This window comes from Schistocerca serialis, chromosome 10, assembly GCF_023864345.2.
Source record: "Schistocerca serialis cubense isolate TAMUIC-IGC-003099 chromosome 10, iqSchSeri2.2, whole genome shotgun sequence".
Taxonomy (NCBI): domain Eukaryota; kingdom Metazoa; phylum Arthropoda; class Insecta; order Orthoptera; family Acrididae; genus Schistocerca; species Schistocerca serialis.
In genome coordinates this window covers 231583148-231607609 of record NC_064647.1, presented here as the reverse complement: position 1 = coordinate 231607609, position 24462 = coordinate 231583148, and the positions used below count along the sequence as shown (strand labels likewise).

General features: G+C 43.5%; 1 protein-coding gene across 2 annotated transcripts in view; it reads left to right on the top strand.

The window, feature by feature from the left end:
* LOC126424930 (protein PALS1) overlaps positions 1-24462 on the top strand; it is a 795237-nt gene that overhangs the window by 690329 nt on the left and 80446 nt on the right. The window lies entirely within an intron of this gene.

The following is a 24462-nucleotide window of genomic DNA, read 5'->3' as shown; positions in this document are numbered from 1 at the left end:
TGCTCCGTACGCATACTCGCAGATATTTTACAGAAGTAACTGCTACCAGTGTTTGTTCCGCTATCATATAGTCGTACAATAAAGGATCCTTCTTTCTATATATTCTCAATACATTACATTTGTCTATGTTAAGGGTCAGTTCCCACTCCCTGCACCAAGTGCCTATCCGCTGCAGATCTTCCTGCATTTCGCTGCAATTTTCTAATGCTTCAATTTCTCTGTATACTACAGCATCATCCGCGAAAAGCCGCATGGAACTTCCGACACTATCTACTAGGTCATTTATATATATTGTGAAAAGCAATGGTCCCATAACACTCCCCTGTGATATGCCAGAGGTTACTTTAACGTCTGTAGACGGCTCTCCATTGAGAACAACATGCTGTGTTCTGTTTGCTAAAAACTCTTCAATCCATGCACACAGCTGGTCTGATATTCCGTTGGCTCTTACTTTATCAGGCGACAGTGAGGAACTGTATCGAACGCCTTCCGGAAGTCAAGGAACATGGCTTCTACCTGGGAGCCTGTATCTAATATTTTCTGGGTCTCATGAACAAATAAAGCGAGTTGGGTCTCACACGATCGTTGTTTCCGGAATCCATGTCGATTCCTACAGAGCAGATTCTGGGTTTCCAGAAATGACATGATACACGAGCAAAAAACATGTTCTAAAATTCTACAACAGATCGATGTCAGAGATATAGGCCTACAGCTTTGCGCATCTGCTTGATGACCCTTCTTGAAAACTGGGACTACCTGTGCGCTATTGCAATCATTTGGAACCTTCCGTTCCTCTAGGGACTTGCGGTACGCGGCTGTTAGAAGGGGGGCAAGTTCTTTCGCGTACTGTGTGCAGAATCGAATTGGTATCCCGCCAGGTCCAGTGGACTTTCCTCTGTTGAGTGATTCCAGTTGCTTTTCTATTCCTTGGACACTTATTTCGATGTCAGCCATTTTTTCGTTCGTGCGAGGATTTAGAGAAGGAACTGCAGTGCGGTCTTCCTCTGTGAAATAGCTTTGGAAAAAGGTGTTTAGTATTTCAGCTTTATGCGTGTCATCCTCTGTTTCAAGGCCATCATCATCCCAGAGTGTCTGGATATGCTGTTTCGAGCCACTTACTGATTTAACGTAAGACCAGAACTTCCTAGAATTTTCTCTCAAGTCGGTACATAGAATTTTGCTTCCGAATCCACTTAACGCTTTACGCATAGCCCTCCTGACGCTAACTTTGACATCGTTTAGCTTCTGTTTGTCTTAGAGGTTTTGGCTGTGTTTAAACTTGCAGTGAAGCTCTCTTTGCTTTCGCAGTAGTTTCCTAACTTTGTTGTTGAACCACGGTCGGTTTTTCCCGTCCCTCACAGGTTTACTCGGCACGTACCTGTCTAAAACGCATTTTACGATTGCCTTGAGCTTTTTCCATAAACACTCAACGTTGTCAGTGTCGGAACAGAAATTTTCGTTTTGATCTGTTAGGTAGTCTGAAATCTGCCTTCTATTACTCTTGCTAAACAGATAAACCTTCCTCCCTTTTTATGGACTTACGGACAGCCCTGGTGGATTCACGGTGTCAGATCCCTCCAGCACTACTTCAGGCATCAGTTGCCATGGCAAGTCGTGTTGCGGCAATTCTGCGTACCCGCCGGGGCCCTATACGATATTAGGCAAGTCTACCAGTTTCTTTGGCTCTTCAGTGTATAATTGCAGCACATGGTTTCTTCCTCGCATTCGACACATTACCACCGTATAGTAGCGTTGCCAAATGTCAGTATAATTGTTGGTCTGAGGTCGGTTCTGTATGTGGATAGTCTAACAGACTAGTATTGTCAGTACGTATTAAAAGGGTGGCCCTCGTAGATGAGCGATCCTTCGAGGCAGAGGTCCCAGTCCCGTCACTGGAGCACTTCGGTTGCGTTCGGTTCTGCCCATGGAGTAAATATCTCTGGAGTGAGCATTCACATGCGCAGAACAGATTTTGTGTTGTCAACATACACCGCCGGCCTGGTCACGTGTTCTCGGGACGTCGTGTGTTTGTTCGTATAGCGCCCTGTATATTTCGAATGTCACTACAGACGGATTCTTTTCGTACGTGTCGTGGATTATTTACATATGTTGCGCAGACATTTTAACAGTATCCATTTGATACCGGGAATATGCCAGCTACGTAACTTTTAAGGGCAAGTGATATTGCATTGTGCTTCTTTGCGATAGGTGTCACAGTTCAGATGCACTCGATTTTTGGTAGTTTTCGGTATGATACGGCTCTTTATAGTATTAGAGAGCCTGACGTACATTTTTGCAGTGATAGTCATGCAAAACGGCTTGACAGTACACTAGTACTTTTGCAAGTGTCCGAAAAACACCGAATTTGCCACACATTAGCGATTATATCCCTGCTAATTGACGCTTTTTTTCTGCAATTTCTGCGTATTTATTTTCTGTTTTTGCGACCTAAAGTTCAATTTTTCTTACTGGTGGCACTTTGAAGTATATATTTAACGCATTTTACGTACTTGCTCCCAGTGTATTAAATGAATAGTAGACTGAGTAAGAAGGGGGAAAAAAGGCGATCGTAAAATAAATGTACTGTAAAACAAATACAGTTGGTCATCTAACAGTCAATCCATATAACACCATTAAGGGAAGTGGAAAGTGACACAAAAGAAAGAGTTTGGGGACATGTTTACTAATATTTTACGCTTCTTAATCAAATGGTGAAGAAAATAAATTGAAGCCAAAATACACCAAAGATGATGAATGTGTACTTTGATTAGCTACATTATTGTGTTTTTTATTTGATTTGTGCAGAAAATGTATTTAAGCTGACTGCAGAAATTGGTAGTAGGTGCTGTGGAAAATTAAAAATAGTTGGTATAGCATCTACCTTCAGCCACACACGTCCAAATTTTTCTCTGTCTAAACATTCCTCTTCAGAGTGTTTTGAACATACGTTGGAATATTTTGTGAGGACAAAACTACTCCTCCTTATTTTCTGGAGCCACACCTTTACTCCTTGTTCATCCTTCGGGAAACTAAAATATAAATGACATATAATCATTCTCCATGTCCTAGACACACTTTACATGGTCTCCTTCTGTAACTTATAGTAAACATAAAGTTTTGGACACACATATTATACGAAGACAATTACAGACTCCCACTCTATTGAATTTATCCGTCTCCCGTCTTTCAAATCTATATACATAATCGACAAGTCACTGATAAATGCAAGGAGCATAGTATTTGCTGAAACAACTAACCATTCCCTTTCCTGTTCCAGTAGCAAATATACGAGAGGAAGCGATTGTTTGTAAGCTTTTGTACGAGCCGTAATATCTATTGTATAGTCATAAAATCGTAGAAAAATAGGTCTACAGAATCAAACGTTAATTATAATGCGTCTCTAAATTTTTAAACACAGTACCCACGAGAAGTTACTATCCCTCCTTTCATATATTTTTCTTTGCATCTTTAGCAACAACAGTAATTCACCATCGCTATTACACTATCAACAAACGGTGAAAACACAACAAAAACTATTTGATATTATAAACTTCAAACTCTGCGGAAAGCACACAAGCACACCGAAGTCCCGAAAACATGTGACAATCCTGGTTTAATGCTGACAACGTGCGCAGAACGCAATGCTCACTCCAGAGATATTTACTCTATGGTTCGGCCCGGCGGCAGCCGCTCCATCAGCACTGCACTTGCGGGGCACGGTGTGGCTGCTGCATTGTGCCGCCCCCGCATGTTCTACCTGCGCCGGCCCCCTGTGTTGGCGAGTCTGGGCACGCGGCCTGCCTTTCCGCCACGGCCCTGCCTCGCCATACAGGTGCGGCGCCTCCACTTTTGACCCCCCCCCCCCCCGTACACACGCAGAACGCTCCCTTCCAACGGCGCGACTGGGACCTGGCGTGACCGCGGCGTCACGCGCCTCTGGCCACACCGTGCTTCCTGCCAACGTCCGCAGTCAGCGCCAGCAACTGGCTCTGCAGCGCGTCCCATCCTGGGACAGCTCCTTTCCAAACGGGAGAGAGACAGACACACACAACGGAACAGCGCACCTACTGCTGGCGAATCACTCCTCGTCCGCTCCCGGGCTCCTGCCAGCAGTCAGCCGCGGTGGTTCTGACCGCGGTGGCAGTGGCCGTGGTCGTGTTGACGCTGGTCGTCGTGGCCGAGACTGTAGTGGTGTCTCCGCCTTTTCTGGGGTGCGCGCTGTGGTCGCTGCAGCGCTGACCGCTCGTCCGCGAGAAAGATACGTCCGTTTTTTTTAAGACAGTGCTGTGCGCGGAGTAGCGTGCTCGTCAGGAACTGGACTCCAGTGGGGCACCACGTGACACTGTGGTGGGCGGCGCTACGGTCAGGCTCCAGCGGAAGGTGGTCGCGCTGGGTGTGCGTTCCGGGAACGGCGTCCTTCTCGCACAGGTAAGCGCTCTCGAGGATACGGAGGACCTGCTCAATCGAAAGTGGTTTAGACTGTTTTGTATACGTCTGACCGACTTGTTTTGCCAAGACGTAGCTCAAACAGCTGTGAATGTTTTAATCTTTTGAGTCCCAACAACGTGAAAGAAAATATAATTCTAAAATTTTTCACAAAATGAATCTTTATCATCATAGAAACCAAGTAATACAAGAAGAAATTCGCAAGAAATAAACAGTTAGGTGTTTTTTAGCAGTTCGTATCAGAATGAGATTTTCACTCTGCAGCGGAGTGTGCGCTGATATGAAACTTTCTGGCAGATTAAAACTGCGTGCCGGACCGAGACTCGAACTCGGGACCTCTGCCTTTCGCGGGCAAGTGCTCTGCCAACTGAGCTACCCGAGCACGACTCACGCCCCTTCCTCACAGCTTTGCTTCTGCCAGTACCTCGTCTCCTACCTTCCAAACTTTACAGAAGCTCTCCTGCGAACCTTGCAGAACTAGCACTCCTGAAAGAAAGGATACTGCGGAGACATGACTTAGCCACAGCCTGGGGGATGTTTCCAGAATGAGATTTTTACTCTGCAGTGGAGTTGCGCGCTGATATGTTGTTTCAGTTCGTATCATTTTGAAACCAGTACGACGTAGAGTTTTAAACACCCATCACTTCATGTCATGTACACAATGTTTTTTCGTGGTATATAATTACAAATTAACAATTTTTTTTCCTTGGGTTGTAATGTGAAACCTAGCTTCTTGGCAAATTTCATGATTCTAGTTCAACGTTTAATGAGCGAGTTTGCGAGAGTCAAAATATGTGACATCTATTGATTGCATTGACTTAGAAGCTTCACTTTTCTACACCGTCTAGCGACCTTAGACCTTAATATGTGGTATAACTTCCAACTTGACACGCCTACTACCCATTTCTGAAATAAAAGCTTTTGAACAGTCGGACAGACACACAACGTACTATCTTAAAAGGGCTTCATTTCAACTGACTGAGGTATTGGAAAGAGGAATTAAAATAATTAATCGTAAGGATAATTGGTTTATGTAAAGTTAATCGACGTGAACGAAATATCGGAATATCCGCAATCGATTATTAGAAGAATAACGATTAGTCCATTAATAGCATTTAATCCACCATCCCTAATCCGCGCTTCGTTGAACACCTGCGATCTGTGCCTGCCTACTACCGTCAGATACGATTGGAAGACGCGTCGTCGTTTGAAGGACAGGCAGAATCACGCAGCAGCCAATTGGCAACTACAGTATGTCGCGACACTGTGGCGATGGTCTGTGATCGCGCTAAGGCCGGTATTACGCTGTCATGTTTCTTTGTCGAAGTTGGTATGTCAAATATTTGTGTCAAAGAAACTTCATGGTGTAATAGGGAACTCTGTCAAATCTCGCCCGTCGTTAAATAAATATGATCAAATCTAGGGCCCCGCCGTAGTTTTGAACATAAAAGTCGTTCGTCTTCTGTTCACTGCAGTGTGAAATGTAGCTGCTAGGCGCGCTGTCGTCGCTACAGCTATTTGACGTCTCTCTAGTGTGTTTGTAAACATGGCTTCAAAGTTGGTTTGTTCCTTAACTCTTTTTTTTAATAAACTTTCTTCGACTAGTGTGGCGGGTGACCAAGAAGCACTGTGCATGCTATTAATTGTGTGTCGATGGGCAGGTGGAATATGACCCAGGCGACTTCATATCCACCATCACAGCTACAGCCATCCACCTCTACATCTTGAAATATCCAGGCAGCTTTTCAGCAAGCCGGAATAGAGGATGTGGTCACACTCTAAAATAAAAAATTCTTTCTTTAGCTTTCCATTCTCATTTGTCTATTTTTGAACTCCGGATGCCAGAAGTTACAAAGCGCTTGATCTGTTTCGTGCGTTCTATTAACTTTGTACGTTTTGGAACACTAATTCCAAAAATTAAATTATTAAAAAATAAAGATAATTCTTAGTGCTGATATAGTATTCCAAATATTTATTGACCTACACATATTCCTCCCTCAGTGCTTTACAAAGCGCTTCACACATTTCTGGAATTATTCAGGTTAATGTGCAATGTGATATTCGAGTGCTGTGTTGTAAACTTGAGCAGCTCTTCCCTGTATCAAGAAAGAGCAGTGTCAAACTTTGCCTGTCTCCTGCACATACAGCATTTCTCAAGAGGATATTCTGTTTTGTAAAATGACAAGCCACTTTGCTGAGCAAATACAGAAATACTCTTTCATCTATTCGTTAGTATATTATACACTCAAGTACTTGTTTTGTATATAAAACTGCCTTTTCCTGCTGCTAGTTACTTTATTTATCCCATACGCGTTTCGCCTTCCCCTGTTCTAAGGCATCATCAGTGGAATCTATAACGGTACAGTCTTGTTAGTTATAGATTATCAAACAGTTCACTTCGCGATTTTTGCTGATCTGCGTTTTCTCACATCTGATCTGGAGGTCGCACTACCACTTTTACCACTGCCATATAATCACATCTTTGTGTTCTCGCCTTCCACACACTGTTACCATGTTTCTCACTCTTTTTTTGTGGTGGACTATTGTTCTTTTGTCACTTGATACAACTATTTCATCGTACACTGCTTTTCACAGAGTAAATATTGAGACTCCCTTACGTGTTTCATCTTTTTTGGTATGTTTACGAATTTGTTGCCAACCTATCGAAGTACATGTTCGTTACTAACTTCTATTTATTATTTATGATGTTTATACCGCGTGTGTGTGTGTGTGTGTGTGTGTGTGTGTGTGTGTGTGTGTGTGTGTGTGTGTGTGTGAGAGAGAGAGAGAGAGAGAGAGAGAGAGAGAGAGAGAGAGAGAGAGAGAGAGAGAGAGAGAGAGAGAGGGGGGGGGGGATAGAGCCGACATTTTTTTTATGTGTGTGTGTGTGCGGGGGGGGGGGGGGGGGGGGTACTAGCTGTTAGCGAGTGGCTGAAAACTTTGGTGACAGCTGTATTGATTTTTCGTTTCAATATTCTGTGGAGGGGTTCATGGGTGAGTGAGTGTAAAGGTGTTGGGTTCTATTATTATTACATTGGACAGTATTATTATATTAATACTTTTTGGAAACGTTATTCTGTTATTTTAACTATTAGTGTAAATAATGAATTGCTTGGCATGTGTACTTGGTCATTCAACAGGATTTTCCCCTCTGCTTTGGTTTTATGTATGTGGTAATCTTCTTGCATACTCAGGAGGCGAAACGCGTATGGGATAAATAAAGTAACTAGCAGCAGGAAAAGGCTGTTTGATTTGCAAAACAAGTATTTACATGCTTGCTGCAGACGATGGCCACACAAACAACCTTCTTATACACTCAAGCGCCAAAGAAACTGGCTTAGGCATGCGTATTCAAATACAGAGATATTTAAACAGGCAGTATGTGGCACAGCGATCGGCAACGCCTATACAAGACAACAAGTGTCTGGCTTAGTTGTTAGATCGGTTATTGCTGCTACAAATGCAGGTTATCAACATTTAAGTGAGTTTGAATGTGGTGCTATAGTCGGCGCACGAGCGGTGGGACACAGCATCACCCCGCGCTGCTGGTAAGGTCGCAGGTTCGAATCCTGCCTCGGGCATGAATGTGTGTGATGTACTTAGGTGAGTTAGGTTTAAATAGTTCTAAGTCTAGGGGACTGATGACCTCAGATGCTAAGTCCCATAGTGCTTAGAGCAATATGAACACAGCATCTCCGAGGTAGTGGTGAAGTGGGGATTTTCCCGTACGACCATTTCACAAGTGTACCGTGAATATCGGGAATCTGCTTAAACATTGCATCTCGCTCATCTCTGCGACCGGAAAAAAGGACCAACGACGACTGAAGGGAATCGTTCAGCGTGACAGAAGTGCAACCCTACCGCAAATTGCTGCAGATATCAGTGCTGGCCCATCAACAAATGTCAGCGTGCCAACCATATTCAACGAAACGTCATCGATACGGGCTATCGGAGCCGAAGGCTCACTCGTGTACCCTTGATGACTGCACGACACAAAGCTTTACGCCTCGCCTGGGACCGTCAACATGTACCTCCCATTGGACCGTTGCTGACTGGAAACATGTTGCCTGGTCGGACGAGTCTCGTTTCAAATTGTATTGAGGGGATGGACGTGTACGGGTATGGAGACAACTTCATGAATCCATGGACCCTGCACGTCAGCAGGGGACTGTTGAAACTGGTGGAGGCTCTGTAATGGTGTGGAACGTGTGCAGTTGGAGTGATACGGGACCACTGATATGTCTCTGTACGACTCTGACAGGGTACACGTGGGTAAGCATCCTGACTGACCACCCTGCATCCATTCGTGTCCATTGTGGATTCCGACGGACTTGGGCAATTCCAGCAGGACAATGCGACACCCCACACGTTCAGAATTGCTACAGAGTGGATCCAGTTTAAGGGCTTCCGCTGGCCACCGAACTTTCCAGACACGAACATCATTGAGCATATTTGGAGTGCCTTGCAACGTACTGTTCAGAAGAGAGCTCCACCGCATCGTACTCTTACGGATTTATGGACAGCGCTGGAGGATTCATGGTGTCAGTTCTCTCCAGCACTACTTTAGACATTAGTGGAGTTCACGCCACGTGTTGTTGCGGCACTTCTGCGTGCTCGAAGGAGGAGGGGGGGGGGGGGGGGGGTCCTACACGATATTAGGCGGGTCTATCAGTTTCTTTGGCTCTTAAGTATATATAAGGCTTGACGTCCACCACTTGCAGCTCTCTTAACAAATTTTGCTGACTGCTCTTACTATCCCTATGTAACACCTATGGCTTCATGCAAGTATGTTTCCTTTTCTTTCGGCGCTTTCCTTCCGTATACACTCACACAGTGCAATTGTCGTACATGCAACAATAACTAGTTCGTGTCCGCCATCTTGAGATTTGACGAAAACTATGACGAGAGTGTAATACCCCTTTTTAACGCCACCTCAAAGGTCCCTGTCAAAGAATTTTGTCGAATATTTCTTAGTCAAAGAAATATGATAGGGTAATGCCGGCTGACGCCAATTGCGGCCCCACTGTGGGAATTATTCTGACCGGCCGGTGCTTATCTCCAGAAGGAACCGTTCGCAGGATATTTGGCGTCTGAGTCACGACGAAGAAATGGCCGGTAGAAGGGCGCTAGCGGGTCGGGATGCAAGCACGGCAGTGTTCGGCGGGCGAGGACTGTGATAGCGTCCAGTTGCGGAGGGTCGCCACAGTACGCTGTCTAACTGCGACCAGGCGCCGCTTCACAGTTCTGGAACCCGTCTCCAGAGAACAGTCGGATATCTACAAGTCTGTGCGGATGCGGGGGACCTTAGGTACATCTGCCGCCGATATCCACAGTAACAAACACAATAGTAGATGGCGCGAGCTGTTCCGTGTCCACGTAATGGCAACTTGGGCATCTTATCAGCTACGTGCCAATTTCAGTGTGTTGAATTTTATGTTCAACTATTAACTTCATATTAAACTTTGTAATGAAGTACTTTGTGGCGAAAGCATTATTGTTCTTAAAAGTCCTTCGTCAGTTACTACATGTGAGTACAGTCTTCTTATAAATCTTACGCAGCTGATGGTTATCCATATTCGCAACTGCGTTTAATGTACATGGTGACAATTGTTGAACTATGTGAAATAAAATCGTCATAACGTCTGAACGGTTTGCGTTGTTGTTATTGTTGTTGTTGTTGTTTTTGTTGTTGCGGTCTTCAGTTCAGCTGGTTTGAGTCAGCTCTCCATGCTACTCTATCCTGTGCAAGCCTCTTTATCTCCGACTAACTGCTGCAACCTACATCCTTCTGAATATGTGTACTGCATTCATCTCTTGGTGTCACTCTACGACTTTCACCTCCCACAATTGCCCAATAAAATAGTGGTTCCTCGCTGTCTCAGTTGTGTCCTATAAACCGATCCCTTCTTCTAGTCAAGTTATACCACAAATTCCTCTTCTCCCCAATTCTTTTCAGCACCTCCTCATTAGTTACGTGATCTACCCATCTAATCTTCAGCAATCTTCTGTAGCACCATATTTCGAAAGCTTCTATTTTCTTCTTATCGAAACTATTTACCGTCACTGTTTCACTTCTCCACATGGCTACACTCCATACAAGTATCTTCAGAAACGACTTCCTGACACTTAAATCTACACTCAATGTTAACAAACTTTTCTTCTTCAGAAACGCTTTCCTTGCCGTTGCCAGTCTACATTTTATATCCTGTCTACTTCGACGATAATCGGTTACTTTGCTCGCCAAATAACAAAACTCAGAATCACCTGATTTAATTCAACTACGTTCCATTATCCTCGTTTTGCTGCCGTTGATGTTCATCTTATACCCTCCTTTCAAGACACTGTCCATTCCATTCAACTGCTCTTCCAAGCTGTTTGCTGTCTCTGACAGAATTAGAATCTCATCAGGAAACTTCAAAGTTTGTATTTCTTCTCCTGGACTTTTAAATTCCTACTCCAAATTTTCTTTTGTTTCCCTTACTGCTTGCTCAATATACAGATTGAATAATATTGGGGATAGGCTACAACCCTGTCTTACTCTCTTCCCAACCACTGCTTCTCTTTCATGCCCCTCGACTCTTATAACTGCAGCCTGGTTTCTGTACAAATTGTAAATGGTCTTTTGCGCCCTGCATTTTACCTCTACCACCTTCATAATTTGAAAGAGAGTATTCCAGTCAACATTGTCCAAAGCTTTCTCTAAGTCTACAAATGCTAGAAACGTAGGTTTGCCTTTCCTTAATCTATTTTCTAAGATAAGTCGTAGGGTAAGTATTGCCTCGTGGGTTCAAACATTTCTACGGAATCCAAACTGATCTTCCCCGAGGTCACCTTCTACAATTTTTTCCATTCGTCTGTAAAGAATTTGTGTTAGTATTTTGTAGCCATGACTTATTAAACTGTTTGCATTAGGACGTTCAAACTGCACAGTTGGCCGCGGGGCATGATGCGAATAAGTATGCGCTGTGTGGTTTGGTTTAGAGACGAAGCCCATTTTTATTTGGATGGATTCGTCAATAATCAAAACTGGCGCACTTGAGGACTGAGAATCCGCTTTTCGCAATCTTGAAGTCTCTTCACCATCAGCGGGTAACTCCGTGATGTGCAATGTCCAGTCAAGGAATAATCGGTGCGATGCTCCTCGATGGCACGGTGGGTACCAAATGGTACGTGAAGGTTTTGGAAGAAGATTTCAGATCCGTTGTTCAAAGCCGCCCTGATTTCGACAAGATGTGGTTCATGCAAGACGAGCCTCGACCCTGTCGAAGCAGGATTGTGTTTGAGGTGCTGGAGGAACACTTTGGAGACCGCATTCTGTTTCTGGGGTAATCAGAGAACACTTGCATGAGCCTCGGTTGGCCGCCATATTCCACGGATCTGAACACATGGCGATTCCTTTTTGAGGGGCTATATTAAAGGCAAGGTGTACAGCAATGACCCCAAAACAAGTGCTGGGCTGAAAACAGCCATTCAGTAGGTCATCGACACCATCGATGTTACTATACTGCAGAATTTCGCTTTCGTCTGTGCCATATCATCGCCAATGATTGCATATCTAACATGTCATAACCTATATCCTGATATCTATAGTGATGAAACTTGCTGGCAGATTAAAACTGTGTGCCCGACCGAGACTCGAACTCGGGACCTTTGCCTTTCGTCGGCAAGTGCTCTACCAACTGAGCTACCGAAGCACGACTCACGCCCGGTACTCACAGCTTTACTTCTGCCAGTACCTCGTCTCCTACCTTCTTCTGTAAAGAAGCTTCTGTAAAGAGCTTCTGTAAAGTTTGGTAGGTAGGAGACGAGGTACTGGCAGAAGTAAAGCTGTGAGTACCGGGCGTGAGTCGTGCTTCGGTAGCTCAGTTGGTAGAGCACTTGCCGACGAAAGGCAAAGGTCCCGAGTTCGAGTCTCGGTCGGGCACACAGTTTTAATCTGCCAGGAAGTTTCATATCAGCGCACACTCCGCTGCAGAGTGAAAATCTCCTTCTGGAAACTTCCCAAAGGTTGTGGCTATGCCATGTCTCCGCAATATCTTTTCTTTCAGGAGTGCTAGTTCTGCATGTTCGCAGGAGAGCTTCTGTAAAGTTAGGAAGGTAGGAGACGAGGTACTGGCAGAAGTAAAGCTGTGAGTACCGGGCGTGAGTCGTGCTTCGGTAGCTCAGATGGTAGAGCACTTGCCCGCGAAAGGCAAAGGTCCCGAGTTCGAGTCTCGGTCGGGCACACAGTTTTAATCTGCCAGCAAGTTTCATATCAGCGCACACTCCGCTGCAGAGTGAAAATCTCATTCTGGATCTATAGTGATGTTTACATGTTGAATTAAGTGTGCGCACGCCGTAATTTGTAACTATTTACGTTTCCTCTCATATAGTTCAATAATTGTCACCACGTGTGTAGTGTATCTTATAAATGTGTTCGGAATATAGAAACTCGTTATTCTTTAGTTTTCTCTGTGTCAATAGTCATTTATAATATTTTTAGGTAATCGCGAATTTTTTGATAAAAACATCCATAGTTGATATCCAAACGTGATGAAAGGAAAAGTTGTTGCAATCGATTGGCTGTTTTATACCTATCGTAAATGCAATGTGGTTACAAGTCAAATGGCAGTGTCAATATAACTGTTTTGTCAATATTAAAATACGTTAAAACCGCGATTTAGTGCATCGGGGAGTGGGGCATGCGAGCGCTCGAATGCGGCCTATGTAACACTGTAGTACAGTACAATAGTTACCGACGGATCAGGGGTACTGTTAGCTTCAGCCACATTCACATGGAATGCGATGTACAGCCTGCTATCGGAAACCTACAGAGATGCCGGGAACGTCAGCGACAGACCCGACTAAAACAACAAAGCAAACCAAATGGTTCAAATGGTTCTGAGCACTATGCGACTTAACTTCTGAGGTCATCAGTCGCCTAGAACTTAGAACTAATTAAACCTAACTAACCTAAGGACAGCACACACATCCATGCCCAAGGCAGGATTCGAACCTGCGACCGGAGCGGTCGCTCGGCTCCAGACTGTAGCGCCTAGATCCGCACGGCCACTCCGGCCGGCAAGCAAACCAAACTCTACCTCGAATATGATCATGAAATGAAACACGAGGAGAGCAGTACCGTGGCGCGCACGCCAAGTTCCGGTGCAGCATAATCAATGAGGCTATCGAAATAAAGATGTCAGAAAACCTATTAAACAGGGACGGCGGCTTCGATTTACATAACGCTTGGGGTCCAGTACTCAGTTAATTAAAACGTCGCCGGTCATCCGTACACTTGTGTCGGAAAATGCTGAGAAAAAGTGCGTCTCGGAGAATATCAATACGAGGTTTGCAAAACAGAAAAGCATCAAAGAGGATTGTGGGAGTGGGTAACCCAACTCGGCTATAAATAGCGTGAAACCAACAATAGCCCACAGCGAGTACACATATGTAACAGCAAAACTCGCATCCCCACCTGAGTCGGTCGAGATATTGTGCAGAAAATGGAAAACAAGTTGGCTGTACGTCCGGAAGCACATTATTAATCTTTTTCTTTTTTTCGTTTTCTTCGCATTTTTCCTGCAGCCATTACGCCTTGGCTTCTCGGAATTTCCTGATTATTTTATTCCTCAGTGAGCTATATTTCCGTATTCCTTTATAAAGCGAGCATAAAACGTGTTCTAATATTCTACAACAGATCGTCAGAGATGGAGGCCTTCGGATACAAGGTGTGTTCAGAAAGTATCGGGAAATTTTTAATTTCACGCGTTGTATTAGATTCGCGCCATTTTTCTTTCCTGTGTTGGTAAACATGTTTTAAACGTGTGTGTGCACTAACAGCCATAATGGAATTTTAGTCTGTCGTTAGTTGCGAAGAAGTTTACTCGGGTTTGCTTTCGATTGGCTATTATTTTTTTTTAACAATGCTTCGAGTGATTTGCCTCAGATTTTGTTATAAAAACTGAATAAAATGTGAGAGTTATATAAATTTTGAATGTTGCTTTTAGTGAGTCCGTTGTAAGCAAAGGAAGCGTTTACGAGTGATGTAAGCGTTTTCAAGACGACTGTGAAGGATTTAAAGGTGACGAACATTTTATAGACACCCCAGAACATCAATAGCCGACGAAAAGGCGGAAAATGTAAAAGAAGTGAGTATGAACGATCGCCGAATCACAGTCAGAGAAATTTCTGACGGAGTTAGCATATCAACTGGCTCGTGCAGCGAAATCTTTTCGTGTGTTTTGAACAGCAACATTCGCGCCAAAGGTGTTGAATTTCGAGCAAAAACGGCGGAGAATAGAAGTCGCTCAGGAGTCGCCAAATGAAGTCAGCAACGATGCAGAACTACTGAAACGTGTCATAACATGTGACGAAACGTGGCTGTACGGGTATGACGTAACAACTAAGACTCAACTGTCCCAGTGAGGCATTCTGGTTCGCCAAGTCAGAAAAAAGCTCGACAAGTGCGGTTGAATGGGAAGGTTCTGCTCGCTGTTTTCTTCGATTTTAACGGCGTTGTGCATCACGAGTTATTGCCAAAAGGTCAAAGGGTCAATAAACAAACTACCTAGAAGATCAACGCCGTGTGCGAGAAGCAATCTGAAGGAAAAAAAATTGTAGCGGAAGGATTCCTAACTTTCACACCATGACAATTCAATTGCTCACATTTCATTGATTGTTCGTCAATTTTTGGCGAAAAACAACGCTTTAATAATGCCCCAAATTCCATATTCGCTATGTATGTCCTCGTGTGACTTTATTCTGTTTTCGAAGATAAAGGGACGTCGTTTCAGCAGTGTAGATGAGATTAAAAGCACGCCGTTGAAAGAGCTAAGTGCCATATCAGACATTGTTCTGGAAGATACGCTGGTGTACGTGGATACACTGAAGCGACAAAGAAACTGTTACAGGCCGGCCGGTGTGGCCGTGCGGTTTAGGCGCTTCAGTCTGGAACCGCGTGACCGCTACGATCGCAGGTTCGAATCCTGCCTCGGGCATTGATGTGTGTGATGTCCTTAGGTTAGTTAGGTTTAAGTAGTTCTAAGTTCTAGGGGACTGATGACCATAGATGTTAAGTCCCATAGTGCTCAGAGCCATTTTTTTGAACCAATCCGGTAAACATCAAATCTCCGACACTGCTTCTGCCGGGAAAAGATCCTACGGGAACGGGACCAACGATGAGTGAAGAGAATCGTTCAACGTGACAAAAGTGCATCCCTTCATATTGCTGCAGATTTCAAGGCTGGGCCATCAACAAGTGTCAGCGTGCGAACCATTCAACGAAACATCATCGATATGGGCTTTCGGAGCAGAAGGCCCACTCGCGTACCCTTGACGACCTCACGATGCAAAGATTTACGACTCGCCTGGGCCCGTCAACACTGACATTGGACTGTTAATGACTGGAAACATGTTGCCTGGTCGGACGAGTCTCGTTTCAAATTGTATCTAGCGGATGGGCGTGACAACCTCATGAACCCATGGACCATGTATATCAGCAGGGGACTGTTCAAGCTGGTGGAGGATCTGTAATGGTGTGGGGCGTGTGCAGCTTGAGTGATATGGGACCCCTGATCCGTCTATATACGACTCTGAGAGGTAACACATACGTAAGCATCCTATCTGATCACCTGCATCCATTCATGTCCATTGTACATTCGATGGACTTGGGCAATTCCAGCAGTAGGACCCTGCGACACCCCACACGTCCAGAATTGCTGCAGAGTGGCCCCAGGAACACTATTCTGAGTTTAAACACTTCCGCTGGCCACCAAACGCCTCAGACATGAACATTATTCAGCATATCCCGGATGCCTTGTAACGTGCTGTTCAGGAGAGATCGCCACCCCCTCGTACTCTTACGGATTTATGGGCAGCCCTGCAGGATTCGTGGTGTCGATTCCCTCCAGCACTGCTTCAGACATTAGTCGAGTGAATGCTACGTCGTGTTGCTCACGTGGTCCCTACACGATATTAGGCAGGTGTACCAGTTTCTTTGGCTCTCCAGTGTATGTAATGGGACTACTTTTAAGCAGTTAACATGTAGACGAATAAATATAATTATTGTCGTTAATCAAAAACTCTTGATACTTTTTAATCACACCTCGTATGTCCGCCTGTTGGACGACCTTCTTTGAAAATGCGGTAATTGGAGTCAAGAAATGCAGTGATAAACGGAAGTCCGGGAGATCCTAAGCAGCAGCAGTAGTAAAGTGACAACCAGCGCTCCCTCCCCGAGCAGAAGCATGAACGAACGAAGCCTTTCAGCTGGGTGTACGGTCGGTAAACACGCAGCGACTGACCTCGGTCTTGTCGTGTTGTGCTCAGCGGGACATTTCCTAGCGACAACAGCTGTGCTCTGCCGCAGCTCGGGGACGCCTTTAAGTCCCCAGGCGCACAAAGCACACAGCAGTCACTGAGGTGAAGCGGAGAACTGCGCGCGCACACACACTACTAACACCGCCACGGTTGCAGGCACGTGGACGCGCTAAAGAAACTACGCGGAGGATCAGTGGCGAAATCCACCGACTTTGGCGACTTTAACAGGGGCAGATCTTAGGGCGCAGCGCCTGGGATATAGCGTCTCGGAAACGGCGAAGGTCGGCTGTTGGCGACCTCCTGTGTGTTCGACATCTCTGGAACGCTGTCGAAAGGCGGAGATACTTACATACATACATTAGTCCTTGTTCCATAGATCATGAATACGACATTTCGTATTGTTCTGGAACGTGTCACTTTAACGTAAGTTTTGTTTACACAATATATATATATATATATATATATATATATATATATATATATATATATATATATATATAGACAGTTACTACTTCATAGCTGAAAACTCATCTGTTGAGTAGGAGGAGTTGTCATTCAGAAATTCTTTTAATTTACTTCTAAATGTTGGTTGGTTGTCTGTCACACTTTTAATGCTACTTGGCAAATGGCCAAAGATTTTTGCGGCAGCATAATTCACCCTTTTCTGTCCCAAATTGAGGTGTAATCCGGAATAGTGAAGATCATCCTTTCTTCTAGTGTTGTAGCTGTGCACTTCGCTGTTATTTTTGATTAATGACAAATTTTATATGTGAATATATGTATTGTGAAGGTACTGTGAATATCTCGAGTTCCTTAAATAAATATCTGCAAAGTGATCTTGCGTGGGCCCCAGCTGTTACTCTGATTACACGCTTTTGTGCAATGAATACTTTCTGTCTTAATGACGAATTGCCCCAAAATATGATGCCATATGAAAGCAGTGAATGGAAATAGGCATAATACGCTAATTTACTGGTATGTTATCACCAAAATTTGCAATAGCCCTAATAGCAGAAGTAGTTGAATCTTTCAGCAAATTAGCGATGTGTTTCTTCCAATTCAATTGCTCGTCAATGCACACACCCACAAATTTTGAATATTCTGCCTTAGCAACAGACTTCTGTTCGTAGTCTATAATTATCAATGGTTTTATGCCATTTAATTTGCAGAAATATACAAACTGTGTTTTTCTCGAAATTTAGTGAGAGTCCATTTGCAGAGAACCACTTAATAATTTTCTGAAAGACATTATTTACAATTTCCTCAGCTGATTCTTGCTTGTTGGGCGTGATTACTATACTTGTATCATCAGCAAAAAGAACTGGCTTTGTATCTTCATGAGTGTAGAGTGGCAAGTCATTACTATACGGGGTGTTTCAGAATGAATAAACGGGTTTTAACGTTTGGTAGCTTTTATTATATTCAACTTATAATTATAAATAACACATCAAATGAAAGAACAACTCAAACAGATTTATTTGTATACCCGTGCGCAAAGGGAAGAGTATGGAACGACCGACAATGTATAAAGAACGTCTTGAGTGAGTGAGAGAGTCTATCACGCGTAGTCCCAAGAAATCAGTTCGTCCTTGTCGTGCGCAGTTGTTACAAGCTCTAAAGCCTACATTCTACGATTTACGTGCCAGGTTCGCAAATGAAATTTTTCTGCATGAGATGAAGATTTTCTGGATCGTGTCGTCTTCAGTGGTGAATCGACATTTAACCTAAATGGAAATGTGAACACACGTAGTATGTGTATCTGGGGGTAGGCAAATCCCCACGAGATGGTACAGTTGCAACGAGACTCCTATCGACTTTCTCGGTGAAGCAACTGTAACTGGTGTTTCTCAGCAGCAAAATGGTGCGCCGTCTCACTGGCATAACTCAGCACGAGACTGGCTAAACGACGTTGTACCCCACCGCCGGATTGGCCGCAAGGCGCTGGATGACAGAGCTAAATTTATAGGATCTTCATGTTCACACACGATCTGACCGCCATCGATTTTTTCGTTTGGGGGGTTTATAAAAGATGTGTATTTGTCTCCGCTGCCCGGTGATCTATCCGACTTCAGGAACAGCACTGTTGCAACAATTACTGTAGACATAATGATCCAGGTTTTGGAAAAACTCGCCTGTCGACTCCATGTGTGACAATGGTGCTCATATTGAACACTTTTCTTAAAAACTGTTAGAGTTCCTCTTTCATTTGACGTATTATTTATAATTGTAAGTTAAATGTAATAAATGCTACAAAGCCTTAAAACCAGTATATTCATTTTGAAACACTCTGTTTAATAGGAACAATAAGAGACCTAAGACTGAACCATGTGGGACACCATTCTTGCTAGAGGGCACTGTTGATTTTTGCTGACTATCTGTACTGTTAATTTCAACCTTCTGCAAATATGAATTAAACCATTTGTACACTGTCCCACTCCTACCACAATACTTAAGCTTACCTAGAATAATTTCGTGATTGACACAATCAAAAGCCTTTGAGAGATCACAAAATATCCCAATGGCTGATGTTCGGTTATTCAATGCTTGTAATATTTGATCGGTGAAAGCATATATAGCGTTTTTTGTCGAAAAGCCTTTCTGGAAACGAAATTGACATTTTGTCAGTACTTCATTTTTCAAATATGTGATGCTGCTCTTGAATACATTACTTTTAAAGAAGTTTGGATAAAGCTGTCGAAGTGAGATTGGGCGATAGTTGTTTGCATCAGACCTATTCCCGTTTTTATGCAATGGTTTAATAACCACGAGTAGGCGACGAGTTGTTGGAAGTCAGCCCCACGTCACGCAACGTGAAAGTTAGACGGTTGCCTGCAGGATAGGCAGCGACCCGTGACAGCAAGGACGGGATGAACTCTGTGCTCGATTCCACTCGTCAGCTTTGAGCAATGATGTCATACCAGAGGCGACGCCGCTAGATAGAGACCATCTTTGAAAGTAGCGGAAGAAATTCGTAAACAAAGGAATATAGCGTACGGTAAAATTAAAATCACTGCGGTTACATGTGACACATCTTCAGAAAGACGGAAACCGATTTTCGAAAACAGTTTTTCACTGTCACTAGCGGAGTCAGATGTGGCGTCTGGAAGACAGTTGATCCGGTTTCTGATTGTCACCTCACTCGTTATTTCTTTTCACTAAAATATTACAGACAGGTAGCTTCATGCTCAGTCTAATATTTCTTTTTCTCCTTCACTAACCATACTAACCGAATATTTTGAAAACAAGACGTAACTGGACAAACCAAGCACGTTTCAAAACCGGTTACGTTTACACGGAAGCGAAAATCGGAAAACCGGCAACTAGAAGCGGATTTCCAGAATCACTTTGGAAGTGTTTACATGACCACCCAGTAGCGGTATTGAAAAATCGGTGTACAATATCCTGTTTTGGGATCTCCATGTAAACGGGGTGAATCACAGTTCACGCGAGTATTTACTTAGGCACAAATTATATCGAAACGAACTGAAGATAATGGAAATAATTAAGAACAAAACCAAAGAGAAATAAATATGCGTGAAATAAATTACTATCGTAAAAGATGCGACTAAGAAAAGCACCGAGAATCTTTAAATAAAATTCGTTACAGTATAGTGCGTGAAGTCTTCATGTTATAAAATAGCGTTAATTTGTATTAATAATTATTGAATCTAAAGGGCTACCGCTCGAAAGTGTAAGTTTCGAGCGAGGAGAAACTAAAATGCAACACAACTACGGGAAATCGAAATAAATAATAACGTATATGGAACAGTAGCACGAAATGTGGAGAAACCGACACAGAAATCCGAAAACAAAAGCCAGTACACATATAACGAAATTCACAAAAAGTAACAAGTATTGGAATCGATAACTAGAATTGACCGACCTACATTCGTTAATACTGGTTACCGATCCCAAAATCAGTTACTTTTTCGCAGAAGTTCAGAGAGCAATTACGGATGCAGAAATCCTGTTACGTTTAGGTGCACACACCTGCTGCAAAAACGATCTAAATACTGAACCGTGCAATGCTTGGATTCGGTAACTAGAATAGACCTCTTGCATAGCTTATTTGTAGTTACCGATTCTAGTATTTGTCACTTTTCCCAGCGTTTTAAAGAGGAAAAATTATAAAAGCAGAAATCCTATTTCATTTCAGTGGACACATCTGTCGGAAAAACGACCTACATAATGAACCATGGAAATGTTGCAATTGGTTGGTTGGTTGGTTTGGGGAAGGAGACTAGACAGCGTGGTCATCGGTCTCATCGGATTAGGGAAGGATGGGGAAGGAAGTCGGCCGTGCCCTTTCAGAGGAACCATCCCGGCATTTGCCTGGAGTGATTTAGGGAAATCACGGAAAACCTAAATCAGGATGGCCGGACGCGGGATTGAACCGTCGTCCTCCCGAATGCGAGTCCAGTGTCTAACCACTGCGCCATCTCGCTCGGTAGAAAAGTTGGAATTGATAGCTAGAATTGACTTATATAGGAGGTCACTTCTAGTTACAGATTCCAACCATTAGATGGTTCATAATTGTGTGTGTGTGTGTGTGTGTGTGTGTGTGTGTGTGTGTGAGAGAGAGAGAGAGAGAGAGAGAGAGAGAGAGAGAGAGAGAGAGAAAACTCGGTTTTTGTAGGATTTGTAGAGTTCTTATTCATCGCTGGACTACTGCAAAGAAGTAACAAATATTGTAGGCACCGATTCCAATCCTTTTTTTCTTTTCGATAATAGTGAAGAGAATAAAATCCTGTAACACTGTAGTTCTAAAACTCGTTGCGAAAACGGTCTAAACAACAAACCGTCGAGTGGCTGGAATCGGTAACGGGAATTGATGTATATAGCTTAATTCTAGTCATCGATTCCAGTATTTGTTACTTTTTATGAATTTTCGTTGGTTGTGTATTGCTGTGTCTTCTAGGATTTCCGTGTTGGTTTGGTTCAAATGGCTCTGAGCACTATGGGACTTAACATCTGTGGTCATCAGTCCCCTAGAACTTAGAACTACTGAAACCTAACCAACCTAAGGACATCACACACATCAATGCCCGAGGCAGGATTCGAACCTGCGACCGTAGCAGTCGCGCGGTTCCGGACTGAGCGCCTAGAACCGCTAGACCACCGCGGCCGGCGCCGTGTTGCTTTCTCCACATTTTATGCTACCATTCTTTTTATGTTTCATATATGTTATTGTTTATCTGAATTTTCCCATTGTTGTGTTACATTTTAGTTTCTCCCACTTCCCTGCGACAGTTCCCTTAATTCAATAATAATAATAATTATTATTATTATTATTATTATTATTATTTATTATTGTTAGTATAAATTAACGCTGTTTCTGAATATTTCGAGTGCGCAGTGCGCTATACTATAATGGATGTAAAGGTTCTCTGTGTCTCTCTTCCTCGCATAAATTAAAATAATAATTTATTTCAGACACACACATTTTTCTGTTCTTACTTTCATTACCTTCATTTCTTATCTATATAATTCGTGGCTAAGTAATTAATCACGTGAACTGTGATTTAATTTCATCGCAAGTCATATTCTTTTGTTTACGAATATGATGGCTGCTTTCAAAGATTGCCTCTGTGTATAGTTTTTGCCTTAGGTGTGACGTCATAGCTCAAAGCTGACGGTTAGAGTCGGACGCTAGAATTGACCCCGAGGACATCCAAGTTGCCGTGTAGGGAAACCGAGAGAGATTTTGATTTTCAATCATACAACTAAAAAAGGATAGGCACTATTGATAGACAGCAAGGCCAATGATAGACTAAAACAATCTATACACCCACAGCACTATCGGCTATCACCAATCCCTGTTTTAGTATTTGTTGCTTGCAGTTGAATTTAATGCGTGTTACCATTTCTTATTTTTGTGCTGTACGTTGTTGTGATTTTTTCTAATTAAAGAAGAAGAAAACCGATTTTCATCCGTTCGCAAACGTTATGATAAGTTAAAAGTATGTACGCTCTGCTATAATAGCCCAATTACCTGTCAACAGCTATGTTTAATGCTAGCACTGGAGTCGTTATTTGGAGGCTTATATTACTTTGGAGTGGCAATGTTTTAGTATTTCACAAGCTAGCGGAGCGGTAAACATCTTTACATTAAATCAGTTAATAAAAATACAATGTTTACTCTCCCTATTATGACTCTGGAATATTCGTCATATAGTTCACTCGGTCAGCCGCCGTGTACGACAAATAGCATTTCTGACCATGCGTGTGCTATTGCTAATGTTAAACACCAGAAGTCTAGCGCTTCTTTGTCTTCGGCGAGAAGCATTTCCAACAGGACTGGTCGTATTCTGCGGGAGGGTAATTTGAAATGTGTTTTTCTACCGCCATCTAAGATTAGAGCGCTTGTGGGATCCGTAAAGGGTGGTGTTGCTTGTGTAGGTGTGTACCGTATTCGCTGCACTTGCTTCATGTGTCAGACTATCAGGACTGTCGAGGGTTGGGGTACTGAGCACAAGCGTCACACACGCTCGCAGCAGCCGAGCGTATCTGGTATTGCAGAATATTATCTTGGTCGTCCAGTAGAAAATACAAAACGGAGATTCCTGCAAGTTCTTCTAAGTGCTGTGAGAGTCTTACTAAGAAGGAAACTGAGATTAAATTAGTAAGTGACATTACCATTAGACATAAAGATTTTTGCTTAAATTCTGCATGAGGTGTTACTCTACCCCTGGTCAAACAACAGAGGAACAGAGTTGATGCTACCTCACCCGTTGGTTATTAATATTCACTGTCGATAGCTTCTGACGTTGCTCGTCTTTGGTTTTCTTGTAGCTAGTGTTTAGAGAGAGAGAGAGAGAGAGAGAGAGAGAGAGAGAGAGAGAGAGTGTGAGAGTGATCTTTCGGCATATACTCCTCATGACGAGGATTTAAATTTAACTTGTCTTGCTCAGCGCCTTATAATGACAGGGCGTTCACCACTCGAAATATCGGCGGTTGTCGGAGGCGTCACCTGGCTGAAAACACTGTCTTTGAAACTCTCTCGTAGCGTCTGCCAGTGGAGTCCATTGGGCATCTCCGAAGTGCTCTCGTGAAGAAACGCGCCATTCTTCGTTGGACCTCCTCCATCTCTTGTACCAGTCCTACCAGGTAAGGGGCCCAGAGTATTTGATAGTACTCAAGAATCGGACGAACAAGTGTTGGGTGGCATCTGCTTTTCCCACAATAAACATTACGCGGCCATTCCGCCTTAGATAGCTCTATATGGTTACTCCTAGGAAGCTTATTTTTCCATCGATTTCTCACCAGAATTGTAACTGTACAGCAGTGGATTTCTTTTCCTATGAATGTCCAAAATGTTACATTTACTTGCGTTCAGTGCCACCTCACACCAGGGAACTCATAACTCTTTTGTGAGTACCCACCTAGCTACTACAGGGCCCCAAGCCTTTGCAACATTACTTCCTTTACGTGAGGCATGTTTATACTTCCACTATCCCTTTCGCCCTCTGCGTCTCCACCGGATGGTTTTCTTGATGCTGACCGTGCTTGGACCTGATAATATGATAGGGCCTCGAGTTTCCACTTCTGGCGTATTGTACAACTTTTCATTAAATAAACATACGAGGGTTGTACCAAAAGTAAGGTTCCCAATGAGCTACAGCCTCGAGGGAAGGTGCTAGGCTAAATCCGACAACAGTGCCGTGCGCAGTGGTTCCCCCACTCTCGATCCCACCCGTCCGTGATTCGCTACGTCGC